General features: G+C 34.4%; 2 pseudogenes; one reads left to right on the top strand and one right to left on the bottom strand.

Annotated features, from left to right (window-relative positions):
* Positions 1–27,988, bottom strand: part of LOC131407284 (cytochrome P450 2C9-like) — a 556,896-nt pseudogene that overhangs the window by 406,238 nt on the left and 122,670 nt on the right.
* On the top strand, positions 194–27,566 carry LOC131406862 (cytochrome P450 2C9-like; annotated as a pseudogene).

The raw sequence follows: 27,988 nt of genomic DNA, 5'->3' as shown, positions 1-27,988 counted from the left end.
AAGAAGAGCGAGGCTAAAGAACACTTTATTTTTATCTTTATCAGTGGACCAAAAGTGCACTTAGAAGGGATTAGAGTTGATTTAGCTGATTGATTGGTCACTTTACACCTCAGAGAGGCGCATGTTCAATTAGCAGGGCGTGTTATAAAAGCTTTGGATTTCAGGCTCACAGTTGTCTAAGTAAGAAGAGACAATGGATCCAGTTGTGCTTCTGGTGCTCTGTCTCTCCTGTTTGCTTCTCCTTTCACTCTGGAAACAGAGCTCCAGGAAAGGGAAGATTCTGTCTGGTCCTATTCCTCTCCCTATTATTGGAAACATCCTACAATTAGATGTTAAAGACATCAGCAAATCCTTAATCAATGTATGTTTTATGCTCCTTCTGTGGCTTGCAAAGCGTAAGTAAATCAATCTTTACACTTAAATAAAATGTATTCCTGGTGGCAAATATTAAAATAGATCATAGTACAGAAAATACTTCTTGTGTATTTCAATGTTTCCATTGTGTTTTTAGTTTGTCCTTGTCAGATAGCAGAATAAAGTAACACATTTTGGGAGAAGAGAAACATTTAAGTCATAATAAGGCAGGATCAAAATAATAAAGTGGCAAACTGGAGTGTTGCTGCCCTGAATTGTTTCATTGTCATTTGCTGTGATTCTTTGCCTGAAGGCAATTGGTAAGGGAAGTGTTCTGGGATCCGAGATTTCATTCAAGAAGTTATCTGCTTTATGAGCTATAGGTTTTGTTCTGATGACTCATGAAAATTAAACTTCTCTGAAGAAGAATTATGTCTAATGTCAAGAAATAGCTATGGGCTCAGGATGAGCATAAATGAGTGAAAGAAATAATCTTCCAGGATCCATTGGGCAGTAACAGAGTTCTTTTGGATTCTGCACAAAGCTGCTCTCTGTACCCTATGAATGCTGCAGGATGGAAGAAATTGTTCTTCCATGAGATGCTGCATGTTCTGGCACTGCCTCTGTGATGCTTGCTCTCCTTTTGTGTTAGTAATATCAGTGGTTTCAAATTAGAGTGGGTGTTAGACTCATCGGGGCTAATTTTTTAGAAGGTAGATTTCTAGGATTCATTACAGGGCTACTAAATCAGAATTCCCATGGGTTCCACAGGTCATCCTGAAGCAATAAACCTCATATTCTTCCAGAGGTGGGAAGCATTGGGACTGATAAACTGCTCAAGCATCATATGTTGACAAAACAGAAGTTCAGATTTGGGTCTTCTGTTTATTAGCCATTGTACACTACAAAAGAATTTCTAATTCTCTGACTTCAGTTTCCTTATTAGGAAAACAGAGCAAATAAAAGTGCTGAATGTGTTGATGTGAAGATTATATGTAATCTGTGTACTAGTTGCCCAGATCATGGCACATCATAGGCCATCCATATGTGGCAGCTGTAATAATCATCATATTCATCAGCAAAATTTAGAAGTATTTAAAGCTGTGCTGGCTGAATAAAAATAGAAAATATATTATGATAATATCAGTCTGAATCATGCACAAAATAAAGACCAAATTTTGGCTTCTTTTGTTAATATTTGTATTTTCTTTCCATTTCCCAGTTTCCAAAAGTCTATGGCCCTGTGTTCACTGTGTATTTTGGCATGAAGCCCACTGTGGTGCTGCATGGATATGAAGCAGTGAAGGAAGCCCTGATTGATCTGGGAGAGGAGTTTTCTGGCAGAGGCAGTTTCCCAGCTGGTGCAAGAGCTAATAAAGGACATGGTAGGTGTGTGTGTGCATGCTCAGCATTGGTAATGGGGTGAGGAGAATGCACAACGGTCCAAAGGCTGCCAAGTATCAGCTTCCTCTTCCTTGCTGAAAATCTCCCTTCCAGTTTCTGTTTCCCTTTAGATAGGAATAGCATTCAGCAATGGGAAAAGATGGAAGGAGAAGCGGAACTTTTCCCTCAGGAACCTGAGAAATTTGGGGATGGTGAAGAGGAATACTGAGGATCACGTTTAAGAGGAAGCTTGCTGCCTTGTGAAGGAGTTGGAAAAAACCAACAGTAAGTGATTCTATACTCTATATCTCTGACCTTATCAGAATGCTCTCTTGCCTAATAACATCCTTGAAAATACTTCAGAGGTGGACAAATATTTCATTATGGATAAGTGGCTACCAGCCTTCGTGTGGAGGAGAGAGGGTGTGAAGCAGAGAGCCAAGGGAGCTTTTGTGTATCTATGCTTGTGCGTGTACACTCGGGGTTGTGCATACAGTGTGGGTAAAAATGTCATTTAATCCTATTCTGTTTGTTTTATTTCAAATCATTACATTATAAGAGTAGAAAGTTTTGAGCCTCATTTTTTAAAAGAGTTAAAGATCATTGTTTTTTCCATAGCATAATTGTGGGTTACCTATTCCAGAACGTCTCACCAGGGAATATTTGTCAAGTGAGAATAACCTTTCATGCTCTTATGTTGCTGAACCAGCTGACACGTGCTTTCACTTGATTGGACTATACTTGTTTGGTCAGCCTCACTGACAAGTCTGAGGATTTCTTCCAACGTCCCTGTCTACACATCCTACCAGTAATAGTGCTACATATGATTTTAATTTAATGTATGATATTAATTGCTTTGGCATATCTTTGTGAAATTCTCATAAATTATAATTTTTGTGTGAACAAAGCATGATTTAAAGACTCTTAGCATGAATTATTTCATATTACCTCCCACTTACCATATTGAATTACACATTTTGTGAATATATACACTACAGCATAATTCTGAAAATACACAAATACCAAGTTATACAATGATTTATTTAAGCAGACTTCAAATATTATTAATCTCTATCCCTAACTGTAATTGACTCTATTTTCAATTTTGCTTAAATTTTTCCCCCTCTTTATTGGATTTTGGGTTAAAATTTTATGGTAATTATATACCTCCCACTGTCAGCTCTACTAACATATGAAGTTCTTGTCACAATGGTTAATTTTCTGCTTGTAGTCCAAATTACCCTGTTTTAAAATTTGTCTCCCAAATGAAGTGAAAGGAAAGACTGCAAATCAGATCATACCTGTGTGAATCTCTCTCTCACACACACACATCCCCTAGGTGTTGCAAATAACCCTCCACCTCCTTAGCCAAAATAAAACTGTTTTTGAAAGCTTAGACACTGGAATATGTAAAGGATCCTGGCATAGAAGCAGATAACTCCACAGGTTTCCTATTATACAATGCCCTATTGTTTCTTCGCATTGTTTGTGATTCAAGTCACCTCTAATTAAATCTACAGAAGTGAATTTGGGATCTTTTTACATATAAAATTTATTGATCATTTGATTACAATTTCATTCTTCAGATCTCCACAAAAAGAAAACCTTTCCTCTACTTTAATTTCTTTACCTATAAAATGATAGAATTAACCAAAATGATGGTTAAATTTTTTAAAAATGATTTTATTGAGGTCATATTGGCTTATAACATTGTGTAAATTTCAGATGTACATTATTATATATCTGTGTTTGTATGACTGCATCTTGTTCCCCACCAATAGTCTAGTTTTTAATCTATTACCGTACATATATGCCCCTTTACCCCTTTCACCCTCCCCTCATCCCCTTTCCCTCTGGTAACAACTAATCTGTTCTTATCCATGTGTTTGTTTATCTTCTACATATGAGTGGAATCATGTGGTGTTTATCTTTCTCTATGTGGCTTATTTTGCTTAGCACAATACCCTCAGGGTCCATCCATGTTGCTGCAAATGGCACAGTTTTGTCTTTTTTTATGGCCGTGTAGTATTCCATTCTATACAAGTACCACATCTTCTTTATCCATTCATCAATTGATTTGTACTTGGATTGCTTCCACATGTTGGCTATTGTCAATAATGCTGTGATGAACATACATCTCTTTGAATGACTGATTTCATGTTCTTTGGATAAATACCCAGTAGTAGAATAGCTGGATCATTTAATATTTCTATATTTAAGTTTTTGCAAAATCTCCATACTGTTTTCCGTAGTGGCTGCACCAGTTTGCATTCCCACCAGCAGTGAATGAGAGTTTCCTTTTCCCCACATCCTCTCCAACACTTGTTATTTCTTGTCTTGTTAATTATAGCCATTCTCGTGAGTGTGAGGTGATATGTCATTGTAGTTTTGATTTGCATTTCCCTAATAATTAGTGATGTTGAACATCTTTTCATGTGCCTGTTGGCCATCTGTATATTTTCTTTGGAAAAATGTTCCTATCCTCTTCCCATTTTTTGATCAGGTTGTTTATTTTTTGTTGTTGAGTTCTTTATATATTTTGGAAATTAACCCCTTGTCGGATACTTGATTTGCAAATATTTTCTCCAAGCTGGTGGGTTGTTTATTCATTATGTTCACGGTTTCTTTTACCTTGCAGAAACGTTTCAGTCTGATATATTCCCATTTGTTTACTTTTTCTTTTTTTTCTTTTGCCTGAGTAGACATGGTATTCGAAAAGGTACTGCTAAGACCAATGTCAAAGAGTGTACTACCTATACTTTTCTTCCAGGAGTTTTACAGTTTCAGGTCTTACATTCAAGTCTTTAATCCATTTTGAGTTAATTTTTGTGTATGATGTAAGATAATGGTCTACTTTCATTCTTTTGCATGTGGCTGCCCAGTTTTCCCAACACCATTTATTGAAGAGACTTTCCTTTCTCCATGGTATGTTCTTAGCTATGTTGTCAAAGATTAGTTATCCATAAATATGTGGTTTATGTCTGGCTTTCAATTCTGTTCCACTGACCTGTGTGTCTGTTTTTGTGCCAGTACCATACTGTTTTGATTACTATAGCTTTGTAGTGTATTTTGAAGTCAGGGATAGTGATACTTCCAGCTCTGTTCTTTTTTACAGGATTGCTTTGGCTTTTCAGGGTCTTCTTTTGTTCCACATAAGTTTTAGGATTCTTTGTTTTATTTTCGTGAAGAATGTCATTGACGTTCTGATTGGGAATGCCTTTAATCTGTAGATTGCTTTTGGTAATATGGACATTTTAACTTTGTTAATTCTTCCAAACCATAACCTTGAAATATTTTTCCATTTCTTTATGCTTCTTCAGTTTCTTTCAATAATGTCTTATAATTTTCAGTGTATAGATCTTTCACCTCCTTGGTTGAATTTGTACCTAGGTATTTTATTATTTTTGTTGTTATTGTAAATGTGATTGTATTCTTGACTTCTGTTTCTGCTAGTTCATTGTTAGTGTATAGAAATGCAACCGATATTTTGTGTGTTGATTTTGTATCCTGCAACATTGCTTTAGTTGTTGATTATTTCTAATAGTTTTTTGATGGATTCCTTAGGATTTCTACATATAGAATCATGTCATTTGCAAACAGTGAAAATTTTCCCTCTCCCTTTCCAATTTGGATCCCTTTTATTTCTTTTTCTTGTCTAGTTGCTCTGGCCAACATTTCCAGTACTATGTTGACTAAGAGTGGCGAGAGTCGGCACCTTTCTCTTGCTTCTGATCTCAGAGGAATAGCTTTCAGTTTTTTTCCACCGACTATGATGTTGGCTGTGTGTTTTTCATATATGGCCTTTAATATGTTGAGGTGCTTTCCTTCCATATCCATTTTATTGAGAATTTTGGGAAGTGGGATATCATTTGGATCTTGTCAAATGCTTTCACTGCATCTATTGAGATGATCGTGTGATTTTTTATTCCTCATTTTGTTAATGTGGTGTATCACATTGATTGATTTCCAGATGTTGAACCATCCCTGCATCCCTGGAATAAATCCCACTTGATCATGGTATATGATCCTTTTAATGTATTGTATCAATTTGCTAATATATTGTTGGAGGGTTTGGCATCTATGTTTATCAGTGATATTGGCCTGTAATTTTCTTACTTTGATTGTCCTTATCTAGTTGTGGAATCTGGATAATGTTGCCTTCATAGAATGAGTTCAGAAGCATCCCATCCTCTTCAATATTTCAGACTAGTTTGAGAAGGATAGGTATTAAATTGTCTTTCAATGTGTGGTGGAATTCACCAGAGAAGACTTGACTTTTGTTTTCTGGGAGGTTTTGATTACAGCTTAAATCTCTTTACTTGTGATTGGTCTATTGATTTCTCTATTTCTTCTTGATTCAGGTTTGGGAGGTTGTATGCTTCTAAGACTTTATCCATTTCTTCTAGGTTATCCAATATTTTGGTGTATAGATTTTCATTATTGTCTCTTAAAATCCTTTGTATTTCTGTGGTATCCATTTCTGATTTTATTTATTTGAGTATTCTTTCTTTTTTTCTTAGCCAGTCTGGCTAAGGGTTTGTCAATTTTGTTTATCTTCTCAAAGAATCAACTCTTAGCTTCATTGATCTTATCTGTTGTTTTTTAGTCTCTATTTCATTTATTTCTGCTCTGATTTTTACTACTTCCCTCTTTCTGATGACTTTGAGCTTTGTTTTTTCTTCTTCTTTTTCTAGTTCTTTTAGGTATAGTTTAAGATTACTTATTTGAGATTTTTCTTGTTTGTTGAGGTGGGCCTGTATTGCTATAAATTTTCCTCTTAGTACTGCTTTTGCTTCATCCCATATAAGTGGGTATGTTATGTTCCACTAGGACTGCTCTACAAGAAATGTTGAAAGGAACCCTCCTACATGAAACAAAAAAGCAGAGATTACATATCTTTGAGTCAGGAGATAGACAGACAAAATTAGAAAATTTCAGTTCTGTATCAAAATAGGTTAGCAAACAATTATAACTTAAGGATAAAGGGAAAGAAAGCACCAAAAATAACTATAAAATTTCAATTTTATCACAAACTCACAACACAAATAAGAATAAATTGTGATGGCAAAAACATGGACGGGGTGGAACGGGCATAGTCTAATGAAGATAAGAGGCAATCAGGCAAAGGAATATCTCCTCTATAAGATCCTTTATACAAACCCCATAGTAACAACAAAACAAAAAAAACAGAGCAGAGTCACATATCATAAATAAAGAGAAAACCATCACAGAAAACCCCCAAATGGAAACGGCAGACAGAAATACAAGGAAAAAGAATCAATAGCAATATAGAACTAGAAAACAAGAGACAAAATGGCAGTATTAAGCTCTCATACATCAATAATCACCCTATATGTAAATGGATTGAACTCACTAATCAGAAGACACAGAATGGCTGGATGGATCAAAAAATAAGGCTCAACAATATGCTTCCTGCAGGAAACATAGCTCAGCTCCAAAGACATACATAGGTTCAGAGTGAAGGGATGGAAGCTGGCAAGCAAAAGAAAGTGGGTGTAGTCAAACTTATATCAGACAAAGTAGACTTCAAGATAAAAAAAGTAAAGAGAGACAAAGATGGGCATTATATAATGATAAAAGGGACATTCCACCAAGAAGACATAACTCTTACTGATATATATGCACCTAACACAGGAGCAATAAAGTAGATAAAGCAACTATTAACAGAGCTAAAGTAGGACATTAACACCAACACAATGATATTAGGGGACCTTAACACCCCACTATTTCAATGGATATATCATTCAGACAGAAAGCCAACAAGGAAACAGTGACCCTAAATGAAATACCAGAGCAGACAGACTTAGTAGATATATGTATATAGAATATTCTATCCCCAAATAGCAGAATCCACCTTCTTCTGAAGTGCACATGGAACATTCTCAAAGATAGAGCATATGTTGGAAAACAAGATGGTTAAGTTATAAAATTTATTAAAATTTACTATTTTGTTGATGACTATACAGAATAATACCCCAGAAGTCCACAAGAAGACAGTTTTGTCCAAATAAATTAAATTCGGGAGCTCATTGAAGATGACAGACTCTACTTCCTAAAATAGAAAATTTTTATTTTCTATACATGTATTGAAGAAATTAAAGAACTCCATTTATCAATTTAACCTTTTTTTTGTTTGCCTTACCTGGGATATAGTTTGGAGTAATATTTCTCATTTTACTTTTATCTTAGACAGACAAATCTACCTCATTATTATTGTTTTTATGTGTTAGATTTTTTTCCAATAACTGACTGATTCTTTCTCCTTTTTACACTTGTTCCATGAAATACACGAATTAGTCCATAATCTCTGTCTCTTTAGTCTTCCCTTCTGCTGTTTTACATAAAATTCTTTCAACTATTCATTAAATATAAAACGTTTAAAGTCCCTAATGACTTTTTCTTCCTATATCAGTCTTTAATTGTTCATAGGCTTTGAAGACAGAGATGATCCTGCACTGGTAACTTGAATTATTTGATGTTTTAGAAATCAGCCTCTTTAAGTTTTTTCTATTTACCTCCAAAATAAGAGGTAACTTGGGTTATAATAATGTAAATAAAGGGGTGAATGTGAATAGAGTATTGGGAAAGCAATTACTAAACTAGCTAAGATCTAATGGTCAACTCAAATTTAATGTAACAGTGATACATTGATTTTACACATGATGAACTTTTTCCTGTTAAAGGAAGATCTGATATTACTAGCTATTACTTTATAGTTTCTAAAATTAGTTTTCTCTGCTATCTAAAAGACGAACACTTTTATATGCATATTATAATGTTATTTTTAAATATTTCCAGCTCTTTAGCATCACTTTGCAATCCCACTTTTATCCTGGGCTGCACTCCCTGCGATGTGATATGCTCCATTATTTTACAGAATCATTTTCATTTTCAGAATTTCCTTAACTTGTTGGAATTACTGAATGAAAAAAGTCAAGATTCTGAGCTCCCAATGGTTGCAAATGAGATGAAGATCCTTTCTTCCTGAGAAACCATTTATACTCTTTTCTCTGACAAGTCCTAAATTCTATATGGACCAAACTGTGAAGTGAATGTTTGAATAACACAGTCCTGCCCAGAGCTTAGTGTCATGCATAAACCTCTGCAAAAGATGGCTCAGCTCTTTATTTTACACACAAGAAAATGAATGCCCAAATATAGAGTTTGAATTCAAATCCATTTTCTTCTTCTCCAGTGGTTTTTCCAGTAAACTTCAAAGCCCAGTTTCCATAAAGTATTTTGGTGACTATCCAAAAGTATGGCCATAGCACTCAGTGGACATCAAGGCCCTTGTTGAAAGTCTTCCATTACCCAATAGTGTTACCGTCCAATCAACACTTAGAGACCCCCCCTCATAACATAACATGGCAGAAATATCCTAATTTAGGATATCAAGAAGGAGGAATGTTTGGGAGCACAGATGCTGCCAAGAAAAGATAACTGGTTTAAGAATGACAAAATGTTTGGGTTTTATGGCATATGAACCCTAAATAAACATAATTTCAGCCTATGCTGAGTGTGCCTGAATGTACTATATTCTGTCTAAAATATAATTCTCTGATCTTACAGAAGTTACTTACCTGCTCTTATGCACAGTTACTTTACCCATAAAATGCTCAATTGGATTTCATGGTTTTTCAAGATGCTGTCCATTCTAAAGTACTGATTCTGTTTGTGAGGCTGCTTGATGCAATAAGAAACAACAGAGACCAGCTTATGCTCTTTATCAGGTTACTCAGACCCCCTTAACCTCAGTTCTCATCTACAAAGTGTGAATTATAGTAATTCATACCACCCTTTATTTCCAGGTTATAGGGAAGAACTGATGTAGAAAATGAGAGATTCGATATGTTTTTAATTTTTAAAAATGATGTGTGAGTATAGAAAATGATTATCATCTTCAACCTCTGCACATAGTTCTCTTCCTGAAACCTTTGTCAGCATAGAGAATTATTATATATGTGAAGTGAAAATTCTCCCCTCAAGGTAGACACCACATTCTGTTCATCTTTTTAGCAACAATTTCTAACCAGTACTTGGCATATGATATATACGTCTTCATTAAGTGGTTTTATTAATAAATATTTCTTTTCTCTTTCAGGTCTGCAATAATTTTCCTGCTTTCATTGATTATTTCCCAGGGAGTCATAAGAAATTACTTAAAGATATTGCTTATATAAAAAGTTATCCTTTGGAGAAAATAAAAGAACACCAAGAATCTCTAGACATTAACAACCCTCGGGTCTTCATTGATTGTTTCCTGATCAAAATGGAATAGGTAAAATGTTAACAAGAGCTCAATTATTTGATTGCTTGTGCATTTTGTGGTTCATTGATAAATTCTGTGGTTACAAGGGATGTTTAAATGGTAAAGTGAAAAATACTTGACTAGCACTTTCCGTATGTGTTGTGTGTATGGATCTGCACTAAGCATCATGGAAAATTTAAAATTGATTGTTAAATACATGGACCCTGTTTTTAGGTGCTTACAATATACTTGAGGTGAGACGTAATGCATAACTCAGGTGAAATGGATACAATTACAAAAAAGCTACAAAATACAAAATAGTGAGACATAAAATGAAGATGGAAATGATCATTTGCACTCAGTATATGGAAGAATGAGAAGGAAAATCTTGACCAAGGTGGGCTTCCTACATGTTCTGAGGTTTGAGTAAATCTTGAAATATTGTCAGTGAGAGACAGTGTTGGAAATTTCAAGTGAGTTGAATGGTGAATGAAAATGTTCAGAAGTGTGTGTTCACAAAATGACTGGGTAGATGAAAAAGGGAAGCCTTAACTGAGGGTAACTAAAAATGAATTTGGACAGATAAGGAGTTGGAAATTGGTGTTTGTCAAGGAATCTATAAGCATGAATGCTGGTATGGAAATTTTTGATTTGCTCAGTAATAAATATGAGCCAAAACAAGAATGGGATTCATTTAACTACTAGGAAAAATTATCCTCAGCATCCTGTAGAGGGATCTATATGATGAGACTAGAGTTCAAAGATTAGCTTGGTGATTTTTCATTTCTTTAAACTTGGACTTGATGACAATCTGGGCCATAGAAGTAGAGAGCAATCTGAAATAAAATAAAGGCTGTCCATCCTGTCATATTCTCAGAAATCTAGGAATAGTATCAATTAGGTTGTGCCATGGAAGTCAAATAAGAAGCAACATTTTAGAAGAAATAGAACAGATAAAATTGGGAAGTAAAGAATGCTGTTCCTGAGAAGGTCTTTGAATTTTATTAGACTTTGTGTCTGAGGAGTTCTATAGAGAGTGGTTTTAATAAAGAGGGAAAGATGGGAGCCAAATTACAGGGGCTTGGGTAGGAAATTTCAGGGATGAGACCAAAAATCTCATACATGAAGTTTAACTGAGGAGAGAAAGATTTGGATGATAGATTTAAATAGTGGTAGGGTCAAGTTGAAAAACTGTGTGAAAAAGTTAATGTAGATACCATAAGGACACCTCTGTTGGTACAAATTTCTCAGTGATGTGAGGGAGGTCAGACACCGTTATTTCATTCAACCACTTTGTGGCACTGGGAAGATGTGAAACATGAGGTATTAGGACAAAATGTGAAGTGAGTCAAAGATGCTGAAGGAGATGACATTCAAAGAATTACCCATAGAATTTGAGCTAGACCATCAAATCGTGTTCTAGATGTAATCAAGTAAGAAGATGAAATGACTTGAAGAAACTGGAAGAGGGAAGAAGTAAATTATTTCTGCTTTCTGCCTTGTCTTATGTTAGAGCAATGATTATTATTATTTTTGAGGTCCTCTTAATGTGTGAATATGATTAAATGTGTGGAGACTTTTACAGAAGCATGCACCTATACCAGTTCTACGTATTTTGCACACAGTTATTGGGAATTCCTTCATGTTATGAAGCCTCTTCATTAATCTCAGGTTAAAGAGAGTTCTAAGATCTCTGGTATTTTATTTCAAGTGGATATTTCCTGAATACTATATTTAAAAGCAATATTGTTTCTCTGGCCTCACAATGTATTTAAGGTCCAGATTAATTTATTTTTTGGTAGCAGCTTTATTGAGATATAATTCTCATGTCATACCATTTTCCCACATGAATTGCACAATTCAATCGTTTTTAGTATTTTCATAGAGTTCTGAAATCATCATCACAATCAATTTCAGAACATTTTCACACCCCAAAAATAAACCCTATACCCTTTAGCAGTCATTTCCCATTTTTTCCCTAACATCCCAACCCTAGGCAACCACAAATCTATTTTCTAGCTCTGAACATCTGCCTATTCTGGATATTTTAGAGAAGTTGATTTTCCAGTATATGGACTTTTGTGACTGACTTCTTTGACTTAGCATAAATGAAAGCAAAGTTTAGTATGTTTTCAAGATTTATCATCATTGTAGCATGTATCAGGACTTCATTCCAATTATGGATGAATAATATTCCATTGGTTGGACATACCAAATTTTATTCATTCATTCATCAATTGATGTACTTTTAACTTTTTCTATTTTTTGGCTGTAATGAGTAATGCTTCTATGAACATGTGTGTACAAGTTTCTGTGTGGATATATGTTTTTTTCCCCCCTTGGATATATACCTAGGAGTGGAATGATGGGTCATATTGTAACTCTATATTTAAGCTTTTGAGGAACTGTGGCTGGACAAAAATCTAAATAGAAGAGCTACAGCTATAAAACTGTTAGAAGAAAAAAGAGAGAAAAGCAGGTGCACCATTTCATATTACCACTAGCATTTTATGGGGGTTCCAATTACTCCATATCCACATCAACACTTGTTATTATCTTTAGTTTTCTTTATATCAATCTCAATTGGTATGAAATGGTCTTTGATTGTAGTTTTGATTTTCATTTCCCTGATGATTAATGATGTTGAGCATCCTTTCATGTTTTTATTGGTCATATGTATATATCCTTTGGAGTTATGTCTGTTCAGATTATTTGCCCATTTATTCCAAGGATGTTTGTTTTTACTTATTATTGAGTTATAAGGGTTCTTAAGTATTTTAGATAGAAATCCCTTGTCAGATATTCAGCCAAAATATTTTCCCACTGTGTATGTTTTCCTTTTACTTCTTGATGGTGTCTTTTGAAGCATAAAAATTTTTAATTTTGATGAAGTTCACTTTACCTGAAAAAATTCCCTAATGCAAGGTCACAAAGATGTATGCTTATGTTTTGTTCTGACAGTGTTATAGTTTAGCTCTGTCATTTAGGTCTTCAATCAATTTTAAATTGATTGTGTATATGGGAGGAGGTTCAAGATGGTGGGGTAGGAAGACCTTGAACCCACCTCAACCCACCAGACACAACAAATCTACCACTTCCTTTGGTATAATTCCCTCTGAAAGGGACGAGAAGATTCGACAAACAGAGCCTCCACAGCAAATGATAAAAAGATAACATCAAGACAAGTAAAAGAGACAAAGTGATGGGCTCATCAAAGAAAAATCACACTCCAGCTGCACCAATCCACAGTTGGCAGAGATCGCAAAGGTATGAAATGTTTCCCTGAGGAGCAAGGAATTCAAGCTCTACATCAGTCAACACAACCCTTAGATACTGCACAAGAAAGACAAACCCCCCAAACATGACGCTTTGAAATGAGTGGGGATTAGGTCAACAAAGCTGTAAAACTATAGGGGATGCAAATACCCACGCTTAAAGAGCTTGCATGCAGATTCACTCAAACCAGAAACCAGCACAAAACACCAGTTTGAAAAGTGCATAAACTGTATGTGAAGAGGGCGCATTTACTAACTTTAAAGCATCTGCAAGAGAGGCCTGAATCAGCCAAGACTCCCCCCAGAGACTGAGACAGTGACAGGAGCCATTTTTACAAGAAATATTAAAGGGACTTCTTTAAGTGAAAAAGAAAAGACCATAACTTGAAATAAGAAAATAAGTGAAAGAGAAAATATCACTGGTAAAGGCAAACGTATAGGAAAGTTAGGGGATCAACCACTTAGACAGCTAGTATGAAGGTTAAAGACAAAAGTAGTAAAATCAACTATAACTATGATAATTAATTAAGGGATACAAAAAATAAAAAGATGTAAAATATGATGTTAAAATATAAAATGTGGGGGGTAGTTAAAATATAGAGCTTTTAGAATGCATTTTAATGTAAGCAAATATCAGATTAAAATAGACTGCTATATATATAAGTTGTTACATGTGAACCTCATGGTAACCACAAACCAAAACTTATAATAGATACACAAAATATAAAGAGAAAGAAATCAAAACATAACTAAAAAAACTAAAGAAAGTCATCAACCCACAAGAGAACAGAGCAAGACAAGAAGAAAGGAACAGAGAAGAGCTACAAAAACTACCAGAAAATAATTAACACAGTGGCAGTAAGTACATACCTATCAATAATCACTTTAAATGTAAATGGAATAAAATCTCCTATCAAAAGACATTGGGTGGCTGAACAGATAAAGAAACCAAGACTTATGTATATGCTGCTTACAAGAGACAAACTTCAGATCTAAAAATACACGCAATCTGAAAGTGAAGGGATGGAAAAACAAATTTCATGCAAATGAAAAGAAAAAGAAAGCAGAGGTAGCAATATTTCTATAAGACAAAATAGACTTTAAAACAAAGACTTTAACAAAAGACAAAGAAAGGCACGATGTAATAATAAAGGGGTCAATCCAGCAAGAGAATACAATATTTGTAAATATTTATGCACCCAACATAGGAATTCCTAAATCTATAAAGTAAATATTAGAAGACATAAAGAGAGAAATTGACAGTAATACAATAATAGTAAGGGGCTTTTATACAACACTTACGTCAATGGGTAGGTCATTCAGACAGAAAATCAATAAGAAAACAGTGTCCTTAAATGATACATTAGATCAGATGATGTATAGATAGATATGTACAGAATTTAACAGATATGTACAAAACGTTCCATCCCAAAACAGCAGGATACACATTCTTTTCAAGTGCACATGGAACATTTTCCAGGATAGATCACGTTGGGTCACAAATCAAGACTCAATAAATTTTAAGAGATTGAAATTATATCAAGCATCTTTTCTGATCAAAATAGTAAGAAACTATAGATCAATTACAAGAAGAAAACTGGAAGAAACACCAACACGTTGGGACTAAACAACATGCTACTGAACAATCAGTTGGTCAACAAACAAATCAAAGAAGAAATCGAAAAGTACCTTGAGACAAATGAAAGTGGAAACACAACTTTTCAAAATCTATGGGATGCAGCAAAAGCAGTTCTAAGAGGGAAGTTCATGGCCATACAAGCCTACCTCAAAAAACAAGAAAATTTTAAATAAATAATCTAACTACACCTAAGGGAACTAGAAACAGAAGAACAATCAAAGCCCAAAGTTAATAGAAGGAAGGAAATAATAAATATCAGAGTGGAAATAAATGAAATAGAGGCTAAAAAAAAAAAACAATACAAAAGATCAATGAAACTGAGATGATTCTTTGAAAAAAATAAATAAAATTGATAAACTTTAGCAAGGCTCATCAAGAAAAAAAAGAGAGAAGGCCTAAATAAATAAATAAAAAATGAAAGGGGAGAAGTTAGAAGCTATACCACAGAAACAAAGGATCATAGGAGACTACCATGAACAATAATATGCAAACAAATTGGACAACCTAGAAGAAATCATCAAATTCCTAGAAACATAAATCTTCCAAGACTGAATCAAGAAGAAATAGAAAATATGACTAGACTGATTACTAACAATGAAATTGAATCAGGAATCAAAAAATTCCCAACAAACAAAAGTCCAGGCATAGTCGGCTTCACGTGTGGATTCTACCAAAAATTTCAAGAAGAGTTAATACTTATCCTGTTCAAATGATTCCAAAAAATTGAAGAGGAAAGATTGCTTCCAAATACATTTTAAGAGGCCAGCATTACCCTAATACCAAAACAAGACAAACACACACACACACACACACAAAATTACAAGCTAATATCTCTGATGAATATAGATGCAAAAATCCTCAACAAAATATTAGCTAACCAAATTCAACAATACATTAAAAGGATGATACACCATGATCAAGTGGGATTTATTCCAAGAATGCAGGGATGGTTCAACATCTGCAAATCAATCAATGTGATACACCACTAAAGGAAGGATAAAAATCATATGATCATCAAAATAGATGAAGAAAAAGCACTTGACAAAATTCAACATACATTTATGATAAATACTCTCAACAAAGTGGGTATAGAGGAAACATACTTCAAGATAATAAAGGCTATATATGACAAACCCACAGGTAATATTATATTCAATGGTGAAAAGTTGAAATCCTTTCCTCTAAGATCAGGAACAAGACAAGGACGTCCCCACTGTCACTTTTATTCAACATAGTATTGGAATTCCAAGTCAGAGCGATTTTCAAGAAAAAGAAATAAAGTTCATCCCATTTGGAAAGGAAGAAGTAAAATTGTCACTTTTTGCCGGTGACATGATATTATATGTAGAAACCCTAAAGACTCCACCAAAAAACTATAGAACTAATAAATGAATTCAGTAAAGTTGCAGGACAAAAAATTAGTGTACAGAAATCTGTTGCATTTCCATACACTAATAACAAACTATCAGAAAGAAAAATTAAGAAAACAATACCATTTACAATTGTAACAAAAAAATAAAATACCTAGGGATAACTTTAACCAAGGAAGTGAAAGAGTTGTAGTCTGAAAACTATAAGACATTGATGAAAGAAACTGAAGATGATACAAATAAATGGAAAGATATAATGTTCTCACTGATCGGAATAATTAATATTGTTAAAATGTCCATATACCCAAAGCAATTTACAGATTCAATGCAATCCCTATCAAAATACGAATGGCATTTTTCTTAGAACTAGAACAAATAATCCTAAAATTTATATGAAACCACAGGAGACTCTGAATAACAAAAACAATCTTGAGAAACAATAACAAAGCTGGATGTATCACTCTTCCTGGTTTCAGTCTACACTACAAAACTACAATAATCAAAACAGTGTGATACCAGCAAAAAAACAGACACATAGATCAATGGTTTAGAATAGAGACCCCAGAAATAATCCTATGCATATATGATCAATTAATCTTCTACAAAGGAGGAAGAAATATACAAGGGGGAAAAGATAGTTTCTCCAATAAATAGTATTGGGAAAACTGGATAGCTACATACAAAAGAAGGAAACTATCTTACACCATACACAAAAGTAAACTCAGAACGAATTAAAGATGTAAATATCCTATAATTAGCTCTCATTCATTTTTTTTTTTTTGAGCCTGTGCCCCTGGACTGCGAACTTCACCAGCACTTCTTAGTTTTTCCTCTCTCTTCGTAGGTGGAACAGAATGGCTAGATGACACTGGAGTCATGAATTTCTCTTCTCTCTTGTGGAAGCCTAGAGCCAGCTGGAGTTGGGTATCCCCTTCCCCGAGGTGTGTTAGGCTCTGATAAAACCCAAGCAGGTTAGGCTCTGGTAAAGTAGTTTCTTCTGAGGGCAGACCTTGTGAAGAACAACTGAATGCTCTTGCATATTTCAAAATGGTTCATTTTCTCTTCTCCTTGCCAAAAGCAAAGGGTACTTTTCTCTGATATTAACTGTGAGGACCTGTTAGAGCTTCTGACGGTAAATCTCACAAATGTGTGGGTACCCCTATATGAAGGGGCCCCCTAGAGTTTTTCACTCTCAGACTTGTCTACACTAAGCCTCCAGCAATTGGTTATTGCAGTTTAGGTTTCCTACTCTGGTTCCCACAGAGATTTCTGCTCATGGATTTCTGCTCTGCTGAGTCATGATTCTCTGTATCTACTTTTCTGTCTCCGAAGTTTTGAAAACAGTGGTTTTCCCTGTAACTTTACTTCTCTGATGAATCCAATAAGAATTATTGATGTTTTAGTTTGCTCAGCTTTTTATTTGTTGTTAGGATGGAGTCAATATTTCTGAGCTTCTCACATAGACATGACAGAAACTGGAATCACTAATTTTTTTGATGCTTCTTTGACATGATGAGTCATTTTTCTGTTGCTACTTTAAATATATTATCCCACTGTCTTCTGACATCCAATGTTTCAGCTCATATTTTTTATGATCCTTTGTATATGATGAGTAAATGTCTCTTCCTGCTTTCAAGATATTCTCTGATTTTTTTTTTTTTAATTAAAAAGTGTCTTGGTATGGGTTTCTTTGAGTTTATTCTTCTTGGATTTCATTGAGCTCTTTGGATATGTAGAATCATGTTGGTCATCAAGTTGGGAAGTTTTAACTGTTATTTCTTCAAATATTTTTTCTGCCCTTTTCTCTCTCTTCTCCTTCTGTGACTGCTATGATGTGTTTGTTGGTATGTCTCATGGTGTCCTATAGTCTCTTCATTTTTTTTCATTCCTTTTTCTTTATACTATTCCAACTGGGTGATTCCAGATTCACTGTCTTTAAGTTTGTTGTTTCTTTCTTCTACCTGCTCAAATGTGCTGTTGAACCATTCTAGTGAATTTTTAAAATTTTTTCACCTATTATACTTTCCAGCTCTAGAATTTATATTTGGTTATTTTTTTTATATTTTCTATCTCTTTTTTGACATATTCTATTGTTTATTGATGTTCTCCTACTTTCCTTGATTTCTTCATGGTTTCTGTCAGCATATTTAAGACATTGAATTTAAAGTTTTTGTCTAGTATGTCTGATGTATGTGCTTCCTCAGGGAGGAGATTTCCTTAAATGCCTGAATCTAATAAGAATAGAAAAAAAAAGCATCCTTCCCATTTAAATCCCCTTATCCAGTGCTGTTCAGACAGTTTGTTCAGCCTGTGGAGATTTACACAATGGCCAGGCTCTGTGCCAGCCCCTCAGTAATCAAAAGCATGTGATCAACAAAAAACCCTGATTTTTGTGGGACAAGGTCCCTATTGCCCACCCTAGGAATAGCAACCTGCAACAGGCATCTGGGCCACTGTCCTCACAGCTGCCTGCAGGGGACCTCATGTATGGGGAATGATAGCTGCTAGAAATTGAAATTTATCAACTTCTTCCTCATCAAGCTGTAAGTGTTCAGCTAGACTCTGGAGTCTAGACTCTGGAGTCCCAAAATAGTTGCTTCAGACAGTTGACACCGGGTCAATAGTTGTTTCTGTGGAGGGAGTGATTCCAGGAACTTCCTACACTGCTGTCTTTGTGGCATTACTCTAGTAATGCCACCTTAACAGTATTAAGTGTTTCAATTCGTGATATGGAATGTGTTTCTATTTGTTTAGACCTTCTTCAATTTCTTAGAACATTGCTTTATATAAAGTCATGCTTAATTTTCATTGGATATGTGCACGTAACCACTAAATATCCAAATTCACTTTGACAGCTGGAAATATTAGTATTGATTTATGAGTACACTGCTCTTTTTACTGACTTTAAAGTAATTTTGATTTGACAAGCTGGAAAACTGTGGAATGCCAATATTAATAAGGGAGATAACTGACTATGTCCAGGAAGTGCACCTGTTCAGAGGGTTAAGTCTGCCTTAATGTTGTTGACTACATAATATTAGAGATATAAGAGCACCACTAAATTAATGCTGGCCTGTGGACTTGTGAGAATATATATATATGTGTATATATATATATATGTTTTATATATATACATTTAATATAATATAATTTACATATATATTATATATATTTACATATATATATAAAATATTTTGACCCTCTAGTCAATATTTAAAATTAACCCATTTTTGTCAATTCTGTGTCACACAACCCCTCAGTCCTAAATCAATCTTAGTTGTCTTTATCAAGTCTTTTCTCCCAAACATCAATTTGTGAGATCTCCATTTAGTCAGTCCCATATCCTCAGCAGCTGCACTACCCTTACCCTCAGTTTCCTCTCTTCTGGGTAATTAATTCCCCAACCTCTCTATCTTCATGTTTGTGGTGTCCCTCTTATTTGTAATTCCTATTCATTCCTGCACTTGTTTCCTAGACCAAGTTGCCTATTGCCTCACCACTGGACTACAGTAGTGGTCCCCCCCATCTTGTCTTTGTGAATTCATTCTTTTTCTCTATAATCTGTTCCAGGAAGTGCTGCCATATGAGCTGTTGCACAATTTCAACTTCATAATGAATCTGCTGATTTAGTGAGTCCAACTAAATTCTTTAACAGAGAAGACAATTGCGTACTGTTGATTTAATCTTGTTACATCTTCTATGATATGGCACTAATTTACCCATTTCTATCAATTAAGATTATGTTTCTTTACAAATAAGAGAAAACCCAATTAACCAGGTCTTCAACAAATTGTTTGTTTGTCTTACAACAAGGAATCTTGTGGTGGGCCAGTCTAGGGTTAGTAGAGTAGCCTTGAAACATCACAGACTAAGGTATCTTCCATTTTTCTTCACCATACCTAGTATACAGACCTTCAACTTTGTGCTTAAATAGTGCTGTCCCAAGATGATGTCTGCCTGACTTCCACCTTAATATCTGTGTTTTGAGTAAGAAGAAGAGAAGAGAAGTGACACCAACAGGCTTTTGTTTATATTTCATTCATAAAACATATGTTACATGGCACTCCTAAGTGCAAAAAGGATGATGAATGGAACATTTAGGCCAGCAAGGAGTAAGGGTATAGGAAATGAAGATTGGGCCAACTAACCTGCAGGCTACAATCCCACAAAACAGCTTTATCTAGTACTGCGCAATTCAGTTTGTATGATGGCTTAATTTTATAACAATCTAAGTTATTTTGTATTTATTGTAATTAAATATGCTGGCAAACTAATTTGCCAAATAACTGCACTAACTCATTGCTAGGAAAGGCACAATCAACAGGCTGAATTTACTATTGAAAATCTGATAAGCACTGCATATGATGTATTTGCTGCTAGAACAGAGACCATGAGCACCACTTTGAGATATGAAATCGTACTTCTGATAAAGCACCCAGAAGTCACAGGTAAGACTGCAAATGGTGATCAGGGTGAATTACAGAAGATAAATCTGGCAAGGCATTATTACTTTCCTGCATCTTATTTCTCTTAGAGAAGCTTCATTATCGAAATTTCTGTTCCACTAGCTATAATTTGTCCAAATTTAATGAAGGGATAAAATAAGACAACTTTGCACAACAGAGGTTGGTGACTGAGAGAAGTGAAGGACAGTGTGGGTAGAAGGAAGGCAGCAAAGTTCTGGTGCAGTGTCTGGATTCCATTGGGAGGTGATTTGTGTCAGGCAACAGCCATCATGAATTGGCCTAAGATTGCATATTGCTTTTCCTAAGAAGAGGCCACTTTGAATGGTAGGTATGTTCTTGCAGGAATCTTTCCTCATTCTCAAAATACAGCATTCTAATGCTGAGGTAGGGAAGATGGAAACTCTTTTTATAGAAGCATAAGTAGAAATTCTAGAAATTTACTGAGGCACCCTGAAAAAATTTCTACACTCTGAGAAGTATTCTAAAAAGTTAGATTCACAAGAATGGTGCTGGTATTTAGTCAGACGATGTGCCTAAAGAATTTTACCATTCCAGATGTCTGTTTCCAGGAAACTAGGTTTGCCAAAATAAGATTTTGGGGGGGGGCAGGGTAAATAATTTTATCTTTTATGAGCATTTTATTTTAGAAAGTCACCTCAAAAGAATTCCAGTTGTGCACAACAGATTAGAAACATTCATTATCTTTTCTTGTGTCAGGATCTCATTGAAATTATTATAAAATAATTACAAATGAGAATTAATTAGTTCTTTGAAGTTGAAGAAGATGAGTACAGGAAGCAGCCTTCAAGACTTCAAAAAATTTCTGAAACACAGAGAGCAGAAGGGAGGGTGATAAGTACCTCAGCAGACAGGATGAAGTTGTAACCTGAATGTCAAAGGAAGATTTATCAATGTGGAAAAGCTAATTTGTGTCCCCCAAATCCCTAAAGTCTCACTATTTAGAAGTACCAAGTGTCTAGCAAGTTAGGGGAGGATGAAGCAGAAGACAGGAGGCTTCTTTCTACAATTTGTACAGGTTTGTACAGTTGTGCAGTTTCTCTCTATAATTTTTTTGAGCAGGTACCTGTTTTCCTCTCACAGGAAACACAGGTGTACTCTCTAGAGAAACTGAACATAAGACACCTGCACTCAGGGACACCGTGCAGAGTCAAGGAAAGAGTTAATCACAGAGCTAAAAAGGGGGGATAAGTCAGAGTCCACCTCTTGAATTCTGAGATTCTTAGCTCTTTTCTCCAACCTTCATCCTGAAACTAGCAGCCAGATATACACTTCAGAGAATGCATAGCTGCAAAGGAAAGACCTGCATATTCCACCATCAAGATGGAACATTCTCTCCATGTGTTCAAAAGAGTAAACGAAAGAAAAACCTCCACCCCAAGTGACAGGGTCACGAAATTTCAGAACATCAGGGGACAGTTAAAATCATAAAAACTTTCAGAGATAAATCAGGTCATTTATAGAAAAGATTAGGAATCAGAAGGATAGCAGAACTCTCAAAAGCAACTATTATCTTGGGTATTATAAAAAAAAGAAATTTTCAGTTGTGCATGTTTACCAAAAATTTTACTTCCTCTTTCCAATTCCTCAGAAGGATACTGGAGGATATGCTCCATCCAAATATTTGAAACTAGTTCAGACATGGTCACGGGCTCCAGGAATAAGAAGCCCTCGTGTAGGAGGATGAAAGTTTCAGGGAGGGTAATTGTTACTAGGCCGGGGGAAACACCAGTTTAGATTGTACTAAATAGATAAAGGTGTGCAGGAAGTTAAGAAAAATAAAAGAGAAGGATTGATAAACTGAGGTTTGAGCATTTGGAAAATTATTACTAGGAGTTTAAAACGTGAGCCTGAACATTTGGAAGTAATTCTAAATAGGCAACTAGAAATTTAGGAATGGATATAAATTATTTACTGTAAAATGTAAGATTACAGTTACAAAATTGTATGTTAAAAAATATGCCAATGAAAAATAATCATAGTTATCTTATGAGTGAACAATATTTATGTGGTTATAGTGGTATAAACAACGTATATTAATCTAATCAAAATTATGATAAAAATATATAGGCAAAACTGGAGTGAGGGCAAGTGTGTGCATGTGCAAATGTGTGTATCTATTCATGTGTATTTTGTATTGAGTGGTGATGGAGATGCAAATCCTCAGCTATCATACCAGAACTTAATTAAGTTATAATATTATAATATTATATTATAATATTGCATAATGATATCTTATAATATTGCATAAAACTGGATAAATACATAAATAGAAACAGAAATAGAGTCACTATTTTGAAATATGAATATATATTTTTGAGAAGAAACTGCTAGAATGAGTCAAAGAGACTAGATCTGGGGAGTGGGAAGTTGAGGAGGGTACCATTGCAAATTGCATACACACATATATCCAGACACACACACAAAGACATAAATACATATGGATTCATAAGTATAATTTAATTTTTAAAACTCATACATTAATTTGATATAAATTAATATTAATTTCTTCTTTTTCTTTCCGCAGTGACAATTTCATGAGTTAATTATGTGATAACTGTTCATATTTTGAAACATTTCATCATTTCTATTTGTGTAATTAATTCTGTATGGTAATATATAGGTATGTACAGATATATCTAATGCCTAGCTTGTATTGATTATATGTATTATTTGTATAATTATATGTATTATTTGTATATGTATTATATGTATAACAAGAGTTACATGTATCTATTTTATAGCAATTCTCTATGTCTAGTTGTACTTCTGAGCATATAACTTATGTTTACAATGATGTTGGGACAGCTTCATAATTCTTAGTGTAACTCTGAATTGCTGTGGTGAATGTGCCATTTTACTTCTTTTCCATCAGTCTTACTTGTGTCTTATCAGCTAAAGTCCAGGAAGAGACTGACCATGTGATTGGCAGATACTGGAGCCCCTGCATGCAGGACAGGAGCAACACACCCTACATGGATGCCGTGGTGCACAAGGTCCATAGATACATTGACTTCATCCCCACGCCTCTGCCTCAGGCAGTGACCTGTGATATTAAATTCAGAAACTACCTCATCCCTAAGGTTAGACTTATTTCTCATACATTCACCTCAGCACTCTTGAAGTTCCCATTTTCACAGTGTGGTTCCACTCTTCTACCAACACAAGATGAGAGAACTGCAAAAATCGTATATTTGGCAACAGGGTCACATTACCTAAATATTTGGGCAGCAGGGTTTCTGTTGCCACTACTTAACTCTGCCATTGTAACGTATAAACAATCATAGACTCTGCATAAATGACATAAGATTGAGTGTTCCAATATTTATGGACTGTGATATTTAAATTTCATATAATTTTTACATGTCACAATATGTTGTTCTTTTTTAAAATTCTTTTCAATTTTAAATTTCTTAGCTTGTGTGCTGTACAAAAACAAGTGGCAGGCTGGATTTGAATGGTCTGTGGTTTGCTGACAACTTGTCTAAGACACTCCTATCCAATAGACTTTCTGCAGTGATGGAAATGTTCTGTATTTGTGCCGTCCAATACAGTAGCCACTAACCACATATGCCTATTGAGTGCCTGTAATGTAGCTGAGGAGGTAAATTTTTAATTTTACTTACTTTTAATTAATTCAATTTAAATATAAAGAACAGTGTGTGGCCTGTGGCTACTGCGTTGGGTAGCATATCTAAAATTTTTTTTCCTAATATGGGGTTAGAAATCCCTCATTCTCGACTTCACAATACCAAAAGTGCAGAAAATATAAATAAAATGTAAGTTTGATGCAATTTCATTGGGTAGTCAAAACCTGACTGGAACTGAAGTGAACCATTTATATTCTTACTTGTCCCACTTTGTGTGAATATTTATATTTTGCTAAAAGAATATTAATGTGTTTGATTATATGAAATTACTCTGTAATCTTTCAGGAGTATTATGAATTCTACAGTGTATACATTATACTCCTTTCTAACATATCAAACAATTCTGAATATGGAAATACATTAGGATTTAGACGTTTTGTGTAAGGGATTGTGTATTTACATCTTGAAGAAGACAAATGTTCAAATTTAATGTGCTAAAGCAGAAAAGTAGAAAGAAGGTAAAATTGTCTTCCTAGAGATAATCTTGTGATGGCTAGTAAAACACTTTTGGAAAACGATGACTTCCTCTGAGTTGTAGAATGAGCATTAGTATTTCATGTGCCCAGATTATGCCCCCTTCATGTTTTTAAGTTCTTATTTCCCAGCCAGGAAAATGCACAATCAGAATCATTGTTATTTTTGCATGTAACAGTACTTCATTCCCTTTTATTGTTGAGTATTATTCCATTGTATGGAATACCACAAATTTGTGATCCATTCACCAGTAGTGGATATTTTGGTTGTTTCCAATTTCTTGCTATTTGAATAAAAGTGCTATGAACATTTGCATACAGATATTTGTATGGATATATATTTTCATTTCTATTGGGTAAATTCCTAAGAGTGGGATTGTTGCATAAGTGTTTAAATTTATACAAAACTGACAATCTATTTTCTAATGTGTTTGCGGTATTTTGCATTCCCACCAGCAATGCCTGAGAGTTCCATTTGCTCCATGTACCCTCCATCTCTTGCCATGGTTATTTTTTTTTAAATTTTAGCTACTATAGTGGTTGTGTAGTGATATCACATTTTGTTTTAACATCCCTTTCCTTGATGAGTAACAATGCATGGCTTCTTTTCATGTCCTGATTGGCCATCATGTGTCTTCATTGTTAAAGTGTCTAATCAAATTATATGCCTATTTTCTATGATGTTATTTGGTTTTTATCATTGAATTGTTGTAGTTCTTTATATATTATGAACATAAGTCCTTTATCAGATAAATGCTTTACAATATTTACTGCCAGTCCATGGCTTTTTCTTCTTTTAGTTTCTTAGGATCATCTTTCAAAGAACAGAAGTTTTTAATTTTAATGGAGTCTAATTTATCAATTATTTCTTTTATTATTTATGCTTTTGTCTTGTACAAAAAATATTTGCCAGCACAAGTTCCCAAAGATTTACTCATACCATTTTCTAGAAGTTTTATAATTTTAGATCTTACATTTAGATAAAATTAATTTTTATGTATAGTGTGAGGTAAATGTAATTCATCATCTCTTTTTGTTGTTTGTGCAAGTCCAATTTTTCCAGCACTATTTGGTGAAAATACATCTACCTTTGTATCCTAAAGAAACATTTTCACATTTTAATTGTGTAAAAATCTACAAGGGAATACTTTTAAAATTTAAATTATAGACCTTATATGTGATAAACTCAGGGGATGGAATTTCCTCAACTTTATATTTAAAAACTTTTAAATCTAAGTAACATTTTAAAACATATGGGTGCACAGATATATGTATTATATATATAAAAGTGTGTATATATCTACTTTTATATCTAAATATCTATCTACCACATTTAATACCTCAATACTTCAGTATGTATCTTATAAAAACAAGGACTTTCTCCTACATAATGATAACAGCATTCACATTTGAGGAATTATCATTGATATAATAATGTTATCTAATATTCAGTCTATATTTAAATTTCTCTAGTTTTAAATAAATATACATTATAGTTCTTTTTTTAATTTTGCAATCCAGTATTCAATCAAGGAATAAGGATATAATTTAATTTTCTTATCTCTTTTGTTCCCTGTAATCAAGAATTGTTCTCTTTCATTTGTCTGTTACTTCTGTTTCAATACAATGACATTTTTGAAGAGTCTAGGCCAGTTATCATATAAAATGTTCCTCTGTCTAGATTGTTGTGATTGTCTTCTAGAGATTGTGTTCCCGTTACTATTTTGGCAAGAGAACTACATGGTTAGTGTGTGTATGTCCCACTGAAGTACACTGAGGAAGCAGGAGCCCATAATGTTAATTATCCCATTATTTTTGATGCTATGTTCCTCACTTAATAGGATGTTGTCTGCCAGAGCTCTCCACTGCAGAGGCTCTGTTTTTACTATATAATTATGTAAAATCTGAAGCATGGTATTTTGAGACCTTGTGAATATCCAGCTTCCCAAATCATTCACCCAATAGTTTTGGCATTAATTAAAAACTTTTATTGTGGAAAAATGATAATTCTTCTAATCTATCATCAGTTCACCATTTTTTTAAATGAAGAGAAACAAATTTCATTTCAACGATAAACACTCAACACTTGTTACTGTGTTTGTTGTTATCCCAGAAGAGATAATTTCTAATTAGATCAGAACTCTATTTTAAAATTACCTATGAGCAGATACTCTGGACATTTCAAGAGCCAAAAGAGGCATCCATTCTAAACCATAATTCATATGTAAGATATGTGATAACTGAAATGATTAAATGGAGAAGCAGATGGGCACATAGACCAGTATCTAAATGAGATGATAAGGAAAAGAGGTGGAGATTAGAAGATGTGGCATTTAAGTACCCAAGTACTCAGTAGTTCAAAAGTAATTGGAGAAAACTTTAGCAAGATCACCAAAAGTGACCTTAAAATCATGCCTGTTTATTGTTTGGTATATCTTTCTGGAAATATCATGGCTCTTTTTTGGAACCAAGTCTCCTCATATGTAGATCATAAGATTGGACTAAGTAATATACAACATTGTTTCCAGCTCCAGGACTTCTTTATAGCTCAAGTTAGCTTCGTCTGTTCGTTCCATGGCATGACCATATTGATATCACTGACTTCCGTGCTGCATGATGATAAAAAATTTACTTCCTTTGGTACTTTAGGGGACAGTATACCTTCATAAGATTTGTTAAACTTGCTAGTGTCTACTCTCGGGGTCATAGAATTTCTCTTTATTTATTTATTTGTTTGTTTGTTTGTTTGTTTATTGCAGTAACATTGGTTTATAACATTGTATAAATTGCAGGTGTACATCATTATACTTCTATTTCTGCATAGATTACATCATGTTCACCACCCAAATACAAATTACAACCCATCACCACACACATGTGCCGAATTATCCCCTTTGCCCTCCTCCTTCTCCACTTGCCCTCTGGTAGCCACCAATCTAACCTCTGTCTCTATATGTTGTTGTTATGATCTACTACTTAATGAGGGAAATCATACGGTATTTGACCTTCTCCCTTGACTTATTTCACTTTGCATAATACCCACAATGTCCATCCATGTTGTCACAAATGGCTGGATTTCATCGTTTCTTAT

This window comes from Diceros bicornis, chromosome 6, assembly GCF_020826845.1.
Source record: "Diceros bicornis minor isolate mBicDic1 chromosome 6, mDicBic1.mat.cur, whole genome shotgun sequence".
NCBI classification, from domain to species: domain Eukaryota; kingdom Metazoa; phylum Chordata; class Mammalia; order Perissodactyla; family Rhinocerotidae; genus Diceros; species Diceros bicornis.
Note: the sequence above shows the minus strand (reverse complement) of the source record. Positions and strands in the feature narration are given on the sequence as shown.